Source organism: Seriola aureovittata, chromosome 5 (assembly GCF_021018895.1).
Source record: "Seriola aureovittata isolate HTS-2021-v1 ecotype China chromosome 5, ASM2101889v1, whole genome shotgun sequence".
NCBI lineage: Eukaryota > Metazoa > Chordata > Actinopteri > Carangiformes > Carangidae > Seriola > Seriola aureovittata.
Genome location: NC_079368.1, coordinates 8,036,695 through 8,042,936, shown reverse-complemented (window position 1 = coordinate 8,042,936; position 6,242 = coordinate 8,036,695). Strand labels below are relative to the sequence as shown.

Genomic DNA, 6,242 nt, shown 5'->3' with positions numbered 1-6,242 from the left:
ACACACACACGCACACACATACACACATGCACTGGGAAAGGGAGTGTGTGACAGAGATTACTTCAGTCACTGTATCTACCACTGCACTCTATTCTTATCTCTGTACTGTTATCAACTCCCTTTAGACTATAAGCTCTGTTGACATTTCACCTCATTTTTGTTGTATTATACTTCCAAGGCCTTATTATCTTCATCACATGCCTCGTTTTAATTCCACTCCTCTCTGTTACAGAGCTTTCCTGCACCTTCATATTTTCAGTCTGCACTATAGGATCATTTAAAATAACTGCCCTGTTTTTAGTGCATCATAATTCAACCATTTAACCATGTCTACACCTGTACTGTTCTAGTTTATTGACAGCAATGCTTATGAATTAGGTGAATCATTATCAATCCGTTACGAGTCTGTGTGTTGACATTCTCGTAGATGACAGTTCCATGAGTCATCTGACTCAGAGAATATGTGCTTATCTTTTCACCATCCCACCCACGGAGTAAGAATAAAGACACTGTGTCCATGTGGCTAATACCTCCTACATCCATTTCCATGGCCTGTGTGCATATGCATGTGATTATTGGTTGCCGCAATGTGCTGAGTCTGTTCTGTTGTGTAAGTTTAGCTACCCCCTGCACAGCTCCCCTAAAGTAGCCCATCCCCCAGCCGAGACATTTTTGCTCTCGATGTGTGACTACATTACGCCGGCTTCCCCTCCCCCACTGAGTGAGCCTTCTGAGCTGGTCCCTGGGGTGGGTGTCGGTGTGGAAGGTAGGCCTTTTTCCCTGTCCATGGGATGTTATTGATGAGGTGAGGTAATGGATCTCCCCGCTGTGCTCACAGGGACACTGAGGATAAATCAGACAGTGGGTAAGACCCAACCAGCCATTCCACCTTTCTCCAGACTCAAGTGCCATTTCATTAGTTTTATTTATGGGGGTTCTGCACTCTTCTGAACCCCTCCCCTTTCTTTCCTCCCACCGAAAATACAGCTATTCTTCTTATTCCTCCCTTATATAGTGCTATGGCAACCTATATACACCCCAGTCCTTCTTTCCTCCTTTTTTTCCCCTGGAAATCCTAGTATTCTCCCTCCCTCACATCTTCCTGGGAACTATTCCCCGCCTAAGTCTGGTTTATGTGGAAGTGAAGAGGTGAGCAGCTTGTGAGCCTGTAGCCTGTTATCATGCAATGGACAAAAGGCTGAATATGTAGTGATGTGCTCTGAAGTGGTAGAGGACTCAGCACTGGCAGAGCTTTTAACATTAGATGCAGGATTGCAAGTCCATCCAGCTCAGCACTTCCTGCAGAGCTGTATTTGAGTTGGCTGAGCAGCAGCTATTCACCTCTGGGCTTATGGCTCAGACACTTAGCAAGAAACTGCAGCCAAAACCAGCTTTGTCCTTGAGGGAAGAGAAAGGAATTCCTCATGTGTCCTTGCTGGAAGGGACTAACTGCACTCTTATCTTCACGACTGGATCAAATGTCAATTTTTTTTTTTTTTGTCAGAGGTCTTGGCCATTATTGGTAGGCAGACTTGTTCCATTCTGTGTGAAAAGGGTCAACACGCTGTCATTTCACCTCCATATCCATGCTTGCAGAATCCCACTTTGATTCCCTACAGCTCTTTCATCAACTGCCAAGCTTTATCACACAACTCGGCATCATGCGCTGAAGAAAGTCCACAACGCCATGACCTGGTTTCATCTTTAAAAGGCATCAGTGTTATCTGTCTGTAGATGTTGTGGCATATGATCAGAGGGCTAATATCTAGGCTGACTAACTATTTAATATTTGTGAAAAGATTAAATATGCCAAAATTTGATCTGTGTGTGAATGCTGACATACATGCATAACATATGTTATATCATGTCTCTGTATCTTAAAGCACTGAGACCTGGATTAGACATGAAAGGCGGTGAATCATAGTCTCTTCGCATGTTTTTTCCATTAGAAAGAGACAGGGATGGGGAGGGGGTGGTGGGGTGGGGTGGTGGGGTTGTTCGTTTCATGGTGAACATTGATGTCATGACAGTCATGCTGGAACATGTCCATACAAGGTCCACTCTGGTTTACTCCGCATGAATCCATACAACCTAACAGATGGTTGACTGCGCTAAGCTCCTGCAATGCTGTGCTACTGCCAATGTCATTACAGGGGTTCACTTGGACATGGGACAAGTGTGAACATGTCTGTCACACCCATGGCCGCCAGTGACACCGAAGAAATCCGAGCACGATGAAAACAGAGGACACATGACATCACGACATGGCTCTTATTACCTTTTCAGATTTGTTACTGAAGCACATCCGTCTGTATGAGATATGTTAATTGATCATTTCGTTGTGATTTAAAAGAAAGTTGCAACTCCTGCAAGTGGTGTGTACGTTACTGCACAGATTTAAACTAAATTCAAACCAATATCAGGGATTAAACAAATGCTGTTGAAATACAAGAATATGTGATGTAACAAAGACACAACATATTCCAACTTTGGATTATGTTTTGTCTCAACAGTAAAAATTAGTCTACATATGATCTTGATAAAAGGAAGGAAAGGGAAAAATGAGAGAAAAGTGTGTGCTGGCGGTCGGCCAGTGTGGACAGACTCAGGAAGTTAAGCCGGAATTCCAACAATGCAGGCAGTCGTTAGGCTCTCCAGTGAGATGCTGCCATTTCTGTTTTCAGTGCTGTCTTTGTTGTGGCAAGGAGGAGGCAGTTAGGTGAAGTCCTGTGGCTGTGAATAAATTTCAGCCCTGACTTTGCATTGTAAACCCAGACTAATTTGTTAATGATACGAGGAAAACACTGTCATGATTGAGCAGATAGAAAAAAACAGGCTCCTCTCTCACTTTCTGTCTCTCCCTCTGCCTGTGATATCTACAGAGAAAGATAATTTTTCCCATGCTGTTTGACTCGAGCCCAGTCGTGACAATAATAAATGCCAGCGATGGCAGAATGAATTATGTCTCAGCTAAAAATGTACATCATGGCCAAAGGAAGAACCTGGCATGTAATTATACGAATGTTATAAATAGCAACACGTGCCACATAGTATCCATCATCTTCATCTGAAAATCACATTATACATGGAACACATGATTCCAGTCAGAGATATTTCATGTTTATTGGAATATGCATAGATTGTATGTTTCTGATTTGGTTGTGCTTCAAGGTCTAAGTGAACATGCTTTAAGATCTACCCCTGAAAACAACAGAAAACAAAGAATGGCAGAGTGTAATAATGTGTTTCTAATCAGCCACAGTTTGGGAAGATGGCACCAGCAAAAGAATATTTGAATTTGTAATCAAAGCCGATCATTCACAAAGGGGAGCTCCGTTAATCTGGTAGACTCCGGATGGCAGCTCATCTTTTAAGAGGGCTGTTTTGATGAGGATTTTCCCTCCAGCCTCCTCTCTGTTTTGAAGGACTGTCTGTTGCTCATCTTTTATTTCAGAACTGTAATGACTGTCTGCAGTGCATCCATCAACTGACAGCCTTTGAAATCTCTGAAGTCTGCTTAGCTGATGTAGTCATTCCCAGTGGTGCGTTTCATGTGGGCTCTGGCTCCATTGAAACAATCCTCTCTTGTTCTTTTGAGTAAGTTGAAGAAAAGATGCCTCAGGTGTTTCCCCCTGAAGTGGACTGCAAATTTATTAATGCAGTCATTGAAAGTGTCCCTTGTTCAGATATGAAGTATTTACTGGTTGTGAGATTTGAGGATCTCAGGAAAATTCATCTGTCCATTTGTGCTTTGTCTGAAGCTCCATTTAACTCCACAGGGGATCTGGCTGCAGATGAAACACAGCTGTTGACATCAAAACTGGCAAGCGAGAAACATTTGTGCTTTATCAGTGAGCTGACAAATTGGGCATTGCAGAGATAGGGGATAGATTATACCGACAGATGCCTGGGTCCAGAAAGCCCCGCTGAAATAAACAGTTCTCTTTCCTGCTCTGTGATGGTGGATGAATAGATGGTGGTTAGAGGGGATCTTCCAAACCACAGAGCAGAAAGAAAAACATGGGGAAGAAAAACAATCCCATCTGACATCATAGGAAAGGCTGCCGCTAAAATTTAGGTCAAGATATAGTCTGCCTGAAGTGTGCCAGATAGTTATATGGCAAAGTCAGGTTGCCAATGTCTTGTCCAAGTTGAATGACTTAATACATAACCAAAATTATACAATATAAAATTAATTGAAACTATTTACCTTCGCCTGTCAAAACCAGGATTATGTAGCAGCAGGTTTCTTACTTTAATGAGCTGCACTGACTGATTTAAATGTTTTTGAACAAAATCTTTTCTGTGAGTGAAATAGCAGCAATATGGGTGGCGGTTTTAGAAGCCAGGGTAGCAGTGTGAAGCAGACAAAGAGGTTTCAGCCCATTTACAGAGCACAGGCTTCAGCAGAGTCATCAACTATGTACACAGCATGGGATGTTGTGGTCTTCCAAATACTATCCTTCAGTGTTAAGTCACTGTATTCACAGCTTGTACTTCTCCATGGGCATCAAGCAGCACAGATGTAGACTTCCTGGAGTGTCAACGCTTCAACTGACCCCTTGAGTTCAGGCTGGGGCAGGGAGGGAGGGAGAAAGAGAGAATACAGAAGGTTTTGTCCTCTTAGCTGTAGTGTGAGGGACAATATATTTTTTTGATGATATGATAATGTGTGCCAACTATATATTTGAACAGCAGGAATGTAGCGATTCAGGTGATGGTAAACCTAAACACTAAGTTTACTAGTGAGTGTTTTGAGTTTAATATAAGCATAGACAGAACATTTTTGCGTTGTAAGACATAGATGAAAATTAAAGCAACATATAGCCTATACTTTACTTTCGTAGAGAAATGCAAAAATCAGCAATTGCTTGGTGTAAGCTTTTTAGGTAATCCGATCATATGTATAGCATACAGAAATCTATAAAGAAATATGTTTAAATAGATGATATGTGTAGAAATAGGCTCTGTACAGGTCATGAGCAGGATTGGAGATCAGGCATAGGCAGATCCTAAGAATTTTTTGTTTTGTTTTGGTGTCTTATGATAATCACTGACTGTAAGACTACATCACTATATCACCGAATTTGTTGTGGCCATGGGAAATGTGCAGTCATTGAGTAAAGAGGAGGGGCGAGAGAGCATGCGGACCTATTGAGTGAGAGAGGCGGTTCAGCCCCGCTATGGTCTCAGCAGCAGCGGCTCAGGGAGTAGTACCAGACCACTGTGTTGTGCAGGAACAGGCACGACATAGCTGAAAACCGCCAGCGGAACAAATGAAAACGAACACTACTCTTTCGTGTGGATTAATTCAGGGGCGAGACACTCAATCGAAGCAAGAAGCTCTCTAAGCGAAATTGGACCCACTGACGAGGATTGGGACATTAGCTACTGTACGATAACACCGCCGAATGGTTTCTCTTGCCCCGCCGCTAAGGTTAGTTAGCTTCCATGGCTGGCTGTCCGTTGGTTTGGGCAGGGGGGGTCTGTCTGTTCTGTTGTTGGACGACGGGGTCCGGCTATTATTTGGAGGAGAAACATACATAGCAGTATTGACCTTTTCGAGGCTATACGTTGTGTTCAGCTACACGGGTCGTCGAACCTTTGAGAAATGTAACGTTAGAGAACAGTTAAACTAGCTGTTTGCTCACCTCATTACAATACTCTTAGTTGTCTGGTTACCATCAGCTAGTTAATTATTTTATAAATCAGGAACACGTGCTACATGGCTAGGCTATGCTAGCCAACGGCTAACGGTGCTAGCTACCTAAGCTAGCTGTCAGAACTGCGGAGTAGCTAACGCTAATTTTGTTGTACAGAATTAAACCTACATTGGTGTTCTGTAGGTAAACACACAATTCCACTCATAACGCTACCATTTCCTATTATTTTGATAAATAATGTCAACTGTCTACTATTTGTCAATATATTGTGATGTCTGGCTAACTTGGTTAGCCTGCTAACTTAGCTGTGCACAAAAGCGTCCGGTTTGCGTTTGTAAACATGGATTTAATATGAAGTTGACTTATTGTGAACTGTTGATATTTAAACTAACGTTAGCTGGCACCGCATTGCTTTGTTGTCAGATTGGTGATAAGCCGTGATTTGTTCATTATACTGGTCTAATCAGCTTGATGTCATGTCACAGATCCTAGTAAATGGAACCGACAGGTGAGTTAGCGTTAAATGGCTGTTTGTCTCGGATTGATAAATTGCTGTTGTGACAATGTACTTGCTTTCGA

At 42.5% G+C, this 6,242-nt stretch overlaps 1 protein-coding gene across 8 annotated transcripts in view; it reads left to right on the top strand.

Annotated features, from left to right (window-relative positions):
* The first annotated feature begins 5,205 nt into the window (after nucleotides 1-5,205).
* The window catches only part of ncor2 (nuclear receptor corepressor 2), an 85,409-nt gene continuing 84,372 nt past the window's right edge, over nucleotides 5,206-6,242 (top strand). For 4 of the 8 annotated variants that reach the window (XM_056376298.1, XM_056376301.1, XM_056376297.1 and 1 more), the window contains exon 1: nucleotides 5,206-5,437. The gene's annotated coding sequence lies outside the window, so the exon portion shown is untranslated. The remainder of the gene's footprint in view (nucleotides 5,438-6,242) is intronic. The other 4 variants (XM_056376303.1, XM_056376299.1, XM_056376302.1 and 1 more) reach the window with 2 other exon arrangements.